The 12,198-nt window shown below is 38.0% G+C and overlaps 1 long non-coding RNA gene across 1 annotated transcript in view; it reads left to right on the forward strand.

Moving 5' to 3' along the window:
* Positions 1-357: 357 nt before the first annotated feature.
* The window catches only part of LOC128313002 (uncharacterized), a 64,560-nt gene continuing 52,719 nt past the window's right edge, over positions 358-12,198 (forward strand). The window contains exon 1 of the long non-coding RNA XR_008293077.1: positions 358-650. This is a non-coding gene — a long non-coding RNA (uncharacterized LOC128313002). The remainder of the gene's footprint in view (positions 651-12,198) is intronic.

Consider the following 12,198-nt stretch of genomic DNA (forward strand, 5'->3'; position numbering starts at 1 on the left):
TGTCCCATCTCACTTTTGCCCATCTCCTGACTTTCTACCATGGTAATCTAGTAAAGACCTTTGAGTTCTGTGTGGCTTTATTATTCCACCTCCCATCCCTTCCTTTCCCCCCACAATGCCAAACAATTGTTCATGAATTCATTTTGCACCAACTGCATCACTTGTCCACACTCTTTGTAAACCCCCGAAACCATTATTTTGGCTTCCGGCAAATCACAACTTACTTTTGCGCTGTGTGGTCGAGTACCTGGCCGCTTAGTCTCTTGCCCGGCGTCTTTGAGTCCCGCGTGCTCGGCTCGTCCAGCGACTCCTGCGTGTTCCGGTTCCTGCCGTGTTCCGATTCCGTGTCGTGCAGTCTCTTCCAGCTCCGCGTGCGCTGTGTGCTGTCGCGTGTATCTTCGTGGTAACGGAGCGTTCTCATTTGGGGCAGTACAAGGGCCATATTTTTCCCTGCAGCTGAGTTATTCCCTTTGTGCCTCACCTATTTTAAAGTTTTTAAATGTACTCCAAGGTCATCTTTAAAGCCCTTTCTGTATCTCAGCTGCTTCACGTTCCTTCCACCTCCACCCGGTGTACGTCAATCGTGTTCTTGTTCTTCCGGCCCAGGTAGTTCACCGGATTTACGGCAGCTACTTTTTGTCTCTCTTCAGGTGAGTCCGCTTTTGTTCTTCACACTCTTCTAAGGATGTTTTTGCTTTTTTATCCAGGTGTCCTTATTTTCCGTCTCACTTTTTGATAAATGATTTGTTTTCCCTTTACTTTTTTTTTTCTCGCTTTGTTTTTCTCCGTATTGTGAAGTCTCTTGCATTTCACACTGCAATTTTCTTTTTATCCAGTCTCTTGTCACCTTTGTGTCTGAAGAACATTATGTCTTATTTAATCTTTCATGTTATTGCAGTTGAGCTAAATCACCTTTGCTTTTCATAAATGATCCATTCTCCCTTTTAAACCATAGTAAGTACTTTTATATATATTTACTTTTTAAAGTGATGGTCCATCTGATTTTTTTTTGTACCTAATATTCTTTTATTTTGCTTCAACTTGTTTTATAAGTCTGTCACTCTCCCGCATTCCTCAATTACTTGTGGATTCTGTATTTTTCTCTTTTAAATTCTGAAAACATACTGGCTTTCTAATAGATTCAGAGTGTATTATTTTTTTACTCCTTAAATCCCAAATTCCTTTATTAATTAAAAATAATTTATTCAAATGGAGACTTACAGAATACCTATTTATTTATCCATATGCCGAGAACAAAGAGGGATACACAAGAAGTGTTGGGGGAATATTAATCTGGTCTATATGAGCCAGGGAAGACTTTAGAGAGGGTAAGAATTTGAGCAAGATTTAAAGGATTGATAGGTTTTGGGTGGTTTAACAAGAGGAAAGGTTGCCAAACACCACAATTTTTCTTTTATGGTTTAGACAACAATTCACAGTTTTGGAGACAGACCAAACTAAAGTGATTCAAAGACAGTCAGGCACTAACAATCACCAGCGTATCAGTTCCATTTATTTTCAGTGAGAAGATAGAGAAAAAGGATGCAGGAAAAAATGAACTGAAAAATGAACTTTAAAACCATTAACATGAGGGTAATCCCTTTAAAGGATTACAGCCATATGTGTCAGGTGGTTAGAGAGCTACAACCTTTCTCTTGTCACCACTTTTCTTACTTTCTGAATCGTTGTTGCCTTGTTTCCACTTTTTATCTATTATGCTACATTCATCATCGACCAATCTGTAAATCAATGAATACTGTTCAGAAAAATGCCATGTGCTGTGGGAGATACAAAAAGGACTGCTTTCAAGGAGCTTTTAGTCTCATACAGAAGCAAATAATTAAACTTATAATTTTGAATAAGTTTAGAACATAAAATGAAATGATAAAATATTGATGAAGCTGTAAGGCTGTATGAATTCAGAAAATATAAAAAAAAAAACCCCACCAAAATTCAGAAAATAACTGGTGGTGGAATTAATCAACAAAGTTGTTATGTAGATACAAAAATGTAGCTGGAGGTATAGGTAAGTAGAACCTATAGGTTCTACTTGAGAGAGACAGGTAAGTAGAACAGAGCAGGAGAAAATTCTAAGGATATTAATATCTAAAGATAATTACATGTCTTAGCTCATGAAGTCAGTGATGAGCATGACATATACATCCGTTAACTTGTTAATTTATCTAACCATCAAATATTGAGCATGTTTTACATGCCCAGTTTTCTTTTCAGCTCTGAAATTGGTGATATAGCGATGAATAAGATAGACAATATCTTTGCACAAATGAGGTTTAGATGCTCTGGAGAGGCTCTACTCAATAAAGAAAAGAACAAGTGAGCAGAGAAGCTGATATTCATTCAATAGCAGAAGTGCTATGAAGAACTTAAATAGAATAATGTGATAGGGACAGAGTAAGGAAGGAATATAATTAGTTTGGGTAATCGGGAGCTGCCTCCAAATGATGAGAACACAGCCACATGGAAATGTAGACAACATATTCCAGAGAGTGGGAGAAACAGATAGAGCTTAAGGCATGAATGTGATTGGATTTGTTGTAAGAATGGAAAGAAGAGTCATGGTTGAGGTAGAAGGTAGTAGGAAATAAGATATGAGAGGTAGATGTGCACAGACCATACAGGGCTATTCTGGCCATGAAAAGTGTCTTTGGTCATTGAATGCACCCCTTTGTGAATTGTTTGTTCAAAATTATGCCCATTGTTTTTGATAAGTGTGGTTTTCTTTTTTTTTAATTATTTAAAAGTTTGTTTTAATATTTACTGAGAGAGAGAGAGAGAGAGCAAGAGAGGGGCAGAGAGGGAGAGAGAGAATCCTAAACAGGCTCTGTGTCATCAGAATGGAGCCCCACATGGGGCTTGAACCCACAAAACTTGAGAGCATGACCTGAACTGAAATCAAAAGTCAGATGCTTAACTGACTGAGCCATACAGGCACCCATTGTTTTCTTATTATTAACTGCTTGAAGTTTATATAACTTCTTAAATTTTAGGCTGGATAGATGCCTTTTATCAGTTTTATAAAAATCTTCAAGCAAAAAATCTTTTTAAAAAAAACATTTACTTATTTTGAGAGACAGAGAGAAATAGAATGTAAGCTGGGGAGGGGCAGAGAGAGAGGGAAACAGAGAATCCCAAGCAGGCTCCACGCTGTCAGCACAGAGCCCAATGTGGAGCTTGAACTCATGAACCCTGATATCATAACCTGAGCCAAAATCAAGAGTTGGACGCTTGAGTGAGCCAAACAGGCACCCCCAAATTATCTTTTAATATTGCTTTTGTCTAAATCTTTCCTCTTCTTCTGGACCTCCCATTACATATGTGTTAGGCCTCAGCACCCTGTTCATATGCTTCTTAAATCATTTCCTATATTTTGTACCCTCTTATTTCTTTGTGCTTTGATCTGTTTCTATCAAATTTTTCATCTAGTTGACTAGCCCTAATTCTTTCTGCTGTTTTATTTATTGAGGATTTTTTTAGGTGTGTAATTTCTATTTGATATTAAATAGTTGTTTTAAAGTCTCTTTGCTTGAATGTATTATATGGTTATTTTAAAGTCCTTGTCTGTCTGCTTCAATATCTGGACTACTTGTGGGTCTGCATATATGGTCTGTTTATATTTTTAATTCATGATCATAATCCTACTTCTTGGTATGCTTGGTTTTTGTAAATTAAATGATGGATATGGTATACTGACAATTTTAGAATCTTCAGGAAACTCTCTTTTGGCCTGGAGAGGATTTGATTGTTTTCTGTCAGGGAAATAGAAGACAGACAGATCATGTTTAGTGAAGTCAAATCCCTTTTGAGGTTGCCTTATTCTTAGAGTTCAGTTTACTATAGGTCTTAACTGACCTGAGATGTCTATCATGGGATGTCTATCGTGGCCCTTGTTCATTAATGACTCTTGAACTCTGTATCCAGTACTAGGAAATTGCTGATGTTTCTGTTTGGCTTTTTGACTTCTTAAAGTTGCTTTCTATTTTGTTGGTTGGGAGAAAGATCTGGACTATGGGTATAGATTTTGAATCATTGACATAGATGTGTTAACTGAGGGTTGCCTGGGTGGCTCAGTCAGCATCTGACTTCAGTTAAGCATCTGACTTCAGCCTAGGTCATGATCTCACTGTTCTTGAGTTTGAGCCCCACATCGGGCTCTGTGCTGATAGCTCAGATCCTGGAGCCTCTTTTGAATTCCGTGTCTCCCTTTTTCTCTTCCCCTTCCCCACTCCTGCTCTGTCTCTCTATCAAAAACAAACAAAACAAAAACAAAAACAAAAAAGGTTAAGTGAAAGCATGCAGAAAGAGAAGAGTGTTTTGGACAAATGTGGAAGGATTAAGATGGAAAAGTAAAGAGAGACAGAACTTTGAGGAACACCAACAATGCACACATGACTACTGTAGGACTAAGAAGCAAAATACAGTAAGAAGAGGTAAGAGGAGAAGCCAAGAGTGGAGTTTAATGGAAGCCAAAGACAGAATTTCATGAAAATGTTCTCAAGTTTCCAAAGACTGAGATATCCAAGAGCCTGGGAACTGTGAAGGGTAAACAAACAAAAGAACTGTGGAGAGTTTATTCACTCTGTTTTGCAAGCTAACAAGTAAGTCTACCACAATTTCAAGGTACTGATAGAAGCCATGAGACTCTTGAGTCAGACTACAAAGGACTATATTGTCTATGACTGAAAAGACGCCATGAACTTTGCATTTGCATCTGCTCTCATGTCTTCCAAGTTCTGCGAGGCAGTGAAGAGTGGACCCAGGTGATGCTGCACACACCGTGAGTGTACATGACAGGTATGGATCTTGACCCCAATCTTTTAACATGTACTGTGAGCAAAATTACCCAAATTTTCCTGGGAGGGAGATATTATCTCCAATATACTGGGTAGCAAATAACATGCTTACTTCTAAGAAGACACGGTATATAGAAATCTTTGAAAAGATATTCCACAACAAAAAGCTATCAGTGTCTCTGTTCTCAAGATGTGCAAAAATATGAGAAATTCCTAGAACACTGTCTCCTATAAAAGGGAGAGACAAAAATAGTTACCAACAAAACTAATATTTAGTTATGTATCTTGTGCTATTATTTATCTCATTTACTTGTCAAAACAACTCTTAGGTACTTTCCCTTTTTGTCTTCGTTTTACATATAAAAGTAGATACTGATGAACTTGTCCTAAGTCCCACAGCTAGCAAGTGGCAAAGCTGTATCAACTTGAATACTCTTTGAAGTCCTACCGTGTCCTGACACACGGTCTATGCAAAAAGGGTGTAAACCACATTCATTGGCTATAGTAACATCATGGTCATTGGTGACTTCACTGAATGTCATTTCAGTGGAGTTCCAGGAACAGAATACAGATTAGAGCAAATTGCAAAGTGATTAGGGGCAGGTATAAATGGAGGTAATGTACACAAAAACTTATTTGAGATGTTTGATTGCAAAGAGAGAGTAGAAACAAAGGACTCAAGAAAGTATATATATATATTTATATTTATATATATATTTGTATTTATATTTATATATATATATATATACATATATATATATATATATATAATTCTGAGAGTTGTTTGCTTGGCTATTCAGGGGAAGGAATTTAAAAAGGAAAAATATAACATGGGAGGTGGAAGGGGCAATTGACAATATTTCAAGAAAGAAGGTCAAAGAAGATGAAGTCCAGTGTGACACATGGAGAGATAGGAGAGGCAGCTCCTCTTCCCTTAGAACAAGAGGATTTTGCAGCTGTGCTGAGGTTGAAGTACCTATTTGATGGCTTCTCTTTGATCTGTGAGGTGGAAGGTAAGGTCATCTGCTGAGTTTAAAATACAGGTGACTGAAGAAAGCGGTTTGATTTTGAGAATAGAGTAGCCCTCTGTGAAGAACAGGCAAGAGAGTCTACAAGGAGTAGCATGTGACTTTCTTTAGTGGTACTCAGGTGCTGTGCTGCGGAGATGGACAAACTGGGCAGCTGGGTGGATCATGGTTGAGATTTGCCAGGACAAGGGAAATAGGGGAAATGAGGATACTGGAAAAAAAAAAAAAAGGGTGATTGATGTGGTGGGCCATGAAACCAAAGCTGGACAGGAAAAGAAGTGAGGTCAGTGGGAAATTGAGAAAGCAGGAGAAATAAGGAGAAAGCAGAGGGGTGGCCAGTGAACTTAAAATCCTCATAAGTAAGCATTATGTGGTAAAGTAATTGAGTGAATAAGCCGGAATAAATAGGGTGTTGGAGTTCTGTTTTTTAAAATGAAGTTTTGCTTGTGGCGCCTGGATGGCTCGGTTCACGATCTCATGGTTTGTGAGTTCGAGACCCGCATGGACTGGCTGCCGTCAGTGTGGAGCCTGATTTGGATCCTCTGTCCTCCTTTCTCTCTGCCCCTCCCCCACCTCAAAATTAAATAAACATTAAAAAATGAAGTTATGTTTCATTTGCCATCAAAAACCATAACCTCTGCTTTTTTCCACCCTGTCAAGAATTTTATGATCATAGACAGGAAAACTTGAGAATTAAGACCATGAACCTTTTTTTTTCCCACTGATCAAATGTTGAAGTGGGCAGTTTCTATGGCCGAGACAGATAAAATACTTTGTGATGTTGCCAGGAAGAAAGACTGAGCCAGGACAGAGCACCTAAATTATAGGAAGCTCTCTGTCAGAGGAAATAAGGTGTCCAGGGCAAAGAAAATGTACGTTCTCACATTGTTACAGCACTAGTGTTACACAGCTATGAAACACACCTGGCACAAGACGTGGGTATGGTGAAGAGCAACCCAGTGAACGTGGGGGTGCAGATATCTTTTCACGGTTCGATTTTGTTTCCTCATGTATATAGTCAGAAGTAAAATTGTTGGGTCGTGCTTTAGTTGTATTTTAATTTTTGAATAATTTTTATTTCCATAATGTTTACCAATTTATATTCTCACCAACAGTGCACTGGGTTCCTTTTTCTCCATATCCTCACCAGAATTTGTTATTGCTTTTTTAAAATTTATTTTTACGTTTTTGTTTGTTTGTTTATAATAGCCATTCTAACAGGTATGAGGTGATATCTCACTGGGGGAAGTGGTCAAAGGGTACAAACTTTCAGTTACAAGATGAGTAAGTTCTGGGGATCTAATGGTGACTATAGTTAATACCATTATACCATGTATGTAAATGTTACTGAGATCAGATCTTAAAATTTTCACCACACACAAAAAATTGCAATTATGTGAGGTGGTGGGTATGTTAACCAACCTTGCTGTGGTAATCATTTTGTAATGTATACATATATCAAATCATTACATTGTATACATTAAACTTGCACAGTGTTGTGTGTTAATTATATCTCAAACAGCTGGGAAAAAATGAAGCACATCTGTTCTCAGTATCACCCTGAGATCTAATGTTGATATTGGTAGTTCTGATAGAAGTGAGGTTTGTTTTCATTTGCCCTTCACCTCTCCTTCTGTGTTTTACCCCCAGTTCTTGATAACCTTTCTCTTCTTAGGTATCCAGGGCACCTGAACCCCAACCCATGGCTGCATTAGCTGCAACACAACTGGCGGGGGGGGGGGGTCAGACTTTGCAGCATGTGATTATATGGTGAAAACTTCCTCTTGAAATTTACTCTTTTCTTGTAATTTCTTTCACTTGTTACGGTTTTTCTCCATTTTAAACAGTCCTTTCCACCTCCTGAATGACCTTCTCTTTCTCCTTCTCTTTCTCTTATGTATTCATGTGCTCAAAGTCTTGATTATTACCTTTACAGAAGACATTGCTAATTGCTTATCAATGTCTATTATATTCTTGTATGCTAGTTGCATGTCAGTTTTTCTTTTCCTCTTAGTAGAAAACCCTGTTTTTAATCGAATTCATTGTTCAACAGCTTAAAAAGCATTTGTTCTAGTCTCTCAGGCTGCAGGATGGGATCACGTGACTAGAGTGTCCAATCATCCTGGTCTGCCTGGGACTGCCGGGTTTTCTGTGTTGGGAGACATTCAATAATTAGACTGGGAAAATCACAGGCAAACCTGGGTTAACTGGTCATCTCACATCTGACTTGTTTCTAGTCAATAGCATGTGAAGGAAATGTCATGTGGGATATAGCTTTCTCTTTAAAAGACAGTGGGCCGGCTCTCTCTTTCTGCCTGATGAGATTATTAGTGCTCTAAAAACCGTCTTGGAATTTGATTGGGCCTTCAGGAAGTAGAGCAGAAAACTTAGGTGCTTGAATTCCTGATGATGCTGTGGAGTCACCTACTATTATACTGCTTCAAATACTCTAGATTTTTTTTTTTAGGTGAACATAATTGCAGGTGTATGGCCCCCTTCCCTTCCCTTCCCTTCCCTTCCCTTCCCTTCCCTTCCCTTCCCTTCCCTTCCCTTCCCTTCCCTTCTTTCCTTTTCTTTCCCTTCCCCTTCCCCTCCCCTCCCCTCCCCTCCCCTCCCCTCCTCTCCTCTCCTCTTCCCTTCTTCTGTATTTCTAAGGCAGAAAGATAACATCTTTCACTTTATTGGCATAATATCATTGTTTGGTCTTACCTGGAGTTCTAGATCCATGTGGGTAGCTTTATTGGCCAGCTCTATTTAGATGATCTATGTGCCAAATCAAAACTTATCATCATCTTGTGAAAGTATGCTTCTCCACTACATTCCTTATCACGGTACATAGACAGATCTTCATGTTGTACTAGACAAAAGTCAGGTAGTCGTTCTTGAATTTCTCTCACATCCAGTTGATGGCCAGGCTCTTTTAATTACATGTGTAGAATCTGACCTTTCTACTCCAACCAAATGTGTGTTGGTTTAGGTCCTCATGTTTTTCCTGGGTCATTAAACTGTCTCAAATATTTATAAAATACTACACTCTATTGATAGTTATGCTAGAGTTATCTTTTTAGAATGCAACTCTGACTCTGTGCCTCCCCAATAGTAAAACCCTTGCTATTGCCTTCAAGAAATAATATTAAGTTAATAGTTAAGTCTATAATGTATGTCAGAGCCAGCCTGCCCTACCTCTGCCACATCCTATTGTGCCTTTTATTACATGCCTGCCAGTGTTTACTTGTACTAGATAGACAACACTGATCTAAATATGCCAGATATGCCCTTACTGCAGGGCCATTGCACATGCAACTTCTTTTACCTGGAACATCCTTCTCTCAACTGTGATCAAATGCTGAAAGAGAGGTTCCCAAATTTTCTTGGTTCATGACGTCTTTAGTGCCTCGGTAATAATTTACTTAGCACCCACTGATGTCAATACATATTTATTTCCCAACAACTCAGCAACCATTTTAAGAAGTATTACACTTAAAGCAAAAGAAGAAAATGTTATATTTCTTTCTTAACCATGGTTGCTTCCTAGTGGGATGTGTGCATCTGTTGGGTACTGCACAATATCTCAAGTCTTACAATTGGATTGGATCTTGCCACCTTCATTTCTTATTCTACATTGATTTTTGCATGTCAGTAGTTTTTTTCATCCAGAAACTTCAGCTCTACAAAGACTCATCATTAAAAGGAATAGAGTTTGATCTAATGTTAAAATTGTGAACTATTTTGAGGTGCTATTTCATATGCTATCTGACATTCTTGTGTTTCCTTAGAAATTTAGAAATATTCTGTGGGTCTCCAGTGGGTTTGCTATAGTACCCCAGGTATAGTACAGTATAGGGATATAGTACCCCAGTACTTTGGCACATAGTTTGGGAACATGATGCTGAAAGACTGGCATTGAAAATAGTACCACAGGAGTTGATTTTTTTTTTTTTACTTTTAAATTTATTTATTTGTTTTTATTTAGAGAGAGAGAATCTTAGGCAGGTTTCACATCCAGCCCAGAGCCTGATGTGGGGCTTGATCCCAAGAACTTGGGATCATGACCTAAGCTGAAATCAAGACTAGGACACTGAACTTATTGAGCCACCCAGGCACCCCATCACTGAGTTTATTCTTTCACTTAAAAATGTAGCAATTGTTCTGCTCAAGAGGTCGTAATTGTTAAGTCACTACGAACTCAGAGTCGGTAAGTCTAACATTTTTATTTTAGATTTCACTTTAAGAATTTCTGCATTAAATGGCATTTGAATTTAAAGTATGGGCTGGATATATCAGATGAGTGAGGAAGGCTAAAAACTAAAAAAATAAGCAATGGGGAGTTTTCCTTATCTAGCTCTAGCGAGGCAGTGGACATTGAAGTGTAAGGCCCAGATTGCCCCTTCAGGTTAGAAGCCTTCATTCACCACCACCTGTTGGTAGTACTGATGGCTGCTAGATCCTGGGAATTACATTTGGTCAAAATGAGCTGCCTTGCGTAAGGTCATGGGGTCTCCGTGTGGTCAGCCCACATCTGATGACTGCTCAGTGAAATGGTGCAAAGGTCCAGGTCCCTTGCCTAATTTTGGGACCCCTCTGAGGATCCATCTTTGCTCTGGAACTGTCGAAGGGATAGACTTATACTTCTGTTGAATTGCATCATAGTTCAATCTTTCCCCTCTACCTAATCTTCCTTCTCTAGTTTGCCCAGGAGTTTTGGTAACACGAGTGCTATCTGACAAACTTGCTTCATACAAATCTCCATTTTAGAAAGAAACCAGAGGACTTGACCTAACAAGATGTTACAATGATCACATAAAATGTCTCTTAAGCAAGGTATTATCTTTACTTACGAATATACACTTTTGAAGTACTATGGATTTGTTAACTTCTTTGAATTTATATTGTTTTATCACTGTCATTATATTGTATTAAATACAAAGCCCTAGGAGCAATAGATTGAGCTATATCTTTTTTCACCAATAAATTTTCAAAAATTTTTCTTCTTCATATTATGATAAAGCAAAAACAGGGGAGGGAGGGAGAGAGGGAAGGAAGGAGGGAGAGAGGGAGAAAGAGAGGAAAAGAGGGAAAGACAGAGAGTTATATTTAGAATCTGGGATGCCTCCTTTTCCCATTAAAAATTAATACATAAATTCTAAGAGTTGGGGAAATTTTGTACCATTGGAAATGCAAATTAGTATATATAATCTTTTTTAGCATTTAAAAATAATAAAATTCTTAATTATTTCCAGTAAACAAATTGTCTCCGATCGATTTTGTTAGATACAACCACATGCATAAAAGTACAACAGGATTTTATCTCATTTTATTGCTTCTCCAAAGACATGAAACAACGACCTTATTAAATTTGTGCAATTCAGAGTCTTCTCAGAAGTTGAATAAATATATATTCAGAATTTTTTAATATATTGATTAAAAAATATTACATTGTCAAGGGAACAGTAAGAGCAAAGGCCTCACAATGTCACAGTGGAAAAATAGTGTCACATTAGTAAAATGGCCGATAGAAATCTCGAAAGTGGCCCACACCCGGGAAAGGCAGAGGGCTAGAGTCCATCGAGCCTTAGAACTGAGTAAGTTTGGCATAGCAGCCCCGGTAGGTAGTGGAGCATCACCTGGGAACACTGCAGAGATGCTGCGTGATTGTTGCAATGAGATCCGGGCACACACAACACAGCAGTCATGGAGTCAGTACTCTTCTCTGAATTGGCCTTTTTGGATACGTGCCTGTTAGGAGCGGAATGGTTAAGAAGATTCTGGATCGACAAAATCTATTTCTAAACTGTATCTTTGCTGTTTATTTTCATTTTTTTGAGTTATTGTGGGAGAAATGAAAGAAGTTTCTTGATTCATTCCTTCAAGGTTAAAATCACTTTACAAATGGACAATTTAACTGTTTTAATTTTATCTTCATTTGGGTTAATTTTAGAATGATGCCTTACAAGACAGTAGTTGAGAACAATGGTTAATGAAAAAAAGTCAAATTCATGACTCCTTTTGGCCAACAGATGGCGCTCATGTACCACTTAGGCAGCTGGGAAGAGAAAAAACATCTTTCAAAGAATCTGATGGTATGAAACCTCCAAGGCTGTGGAATAATGACAATGTACTTGAATTTTTACCATATTGCATTTGAAATGTAAACAACTTAATTTAAAGGATATGCTTTTTTTTTTTGAAAATGTATTATTAAACAGCAGCCATCCACAAGAGAGCTAACAAATCAAATTAAAACACTTGTGAAAAATGCAGGATCCTGCAACCATTTTACTGTCTTCCATTCCAACAACAGAGCTGGAAGGAAAGTATGAGAGTGGCAGAAAAAAGGAAATAGTGAAATAATATGTTAA

The sequence above is a fragment of the Acinonyx jubatus genome, chromosome E4, assembly GCF_027475565.1.
Source record: "Acinonyx jubatus isolate Ajub_Pintada_27869175 chromosome E4, VMU_Ajub_asm_v1.0, whole genome shotgun sequence".
Lineage (NCBI taxonomy): Eukaryota > Metazoa > Chordata > Mammalia > Carnivora > Felidae > Acinonyx > Acinonyx jubatus.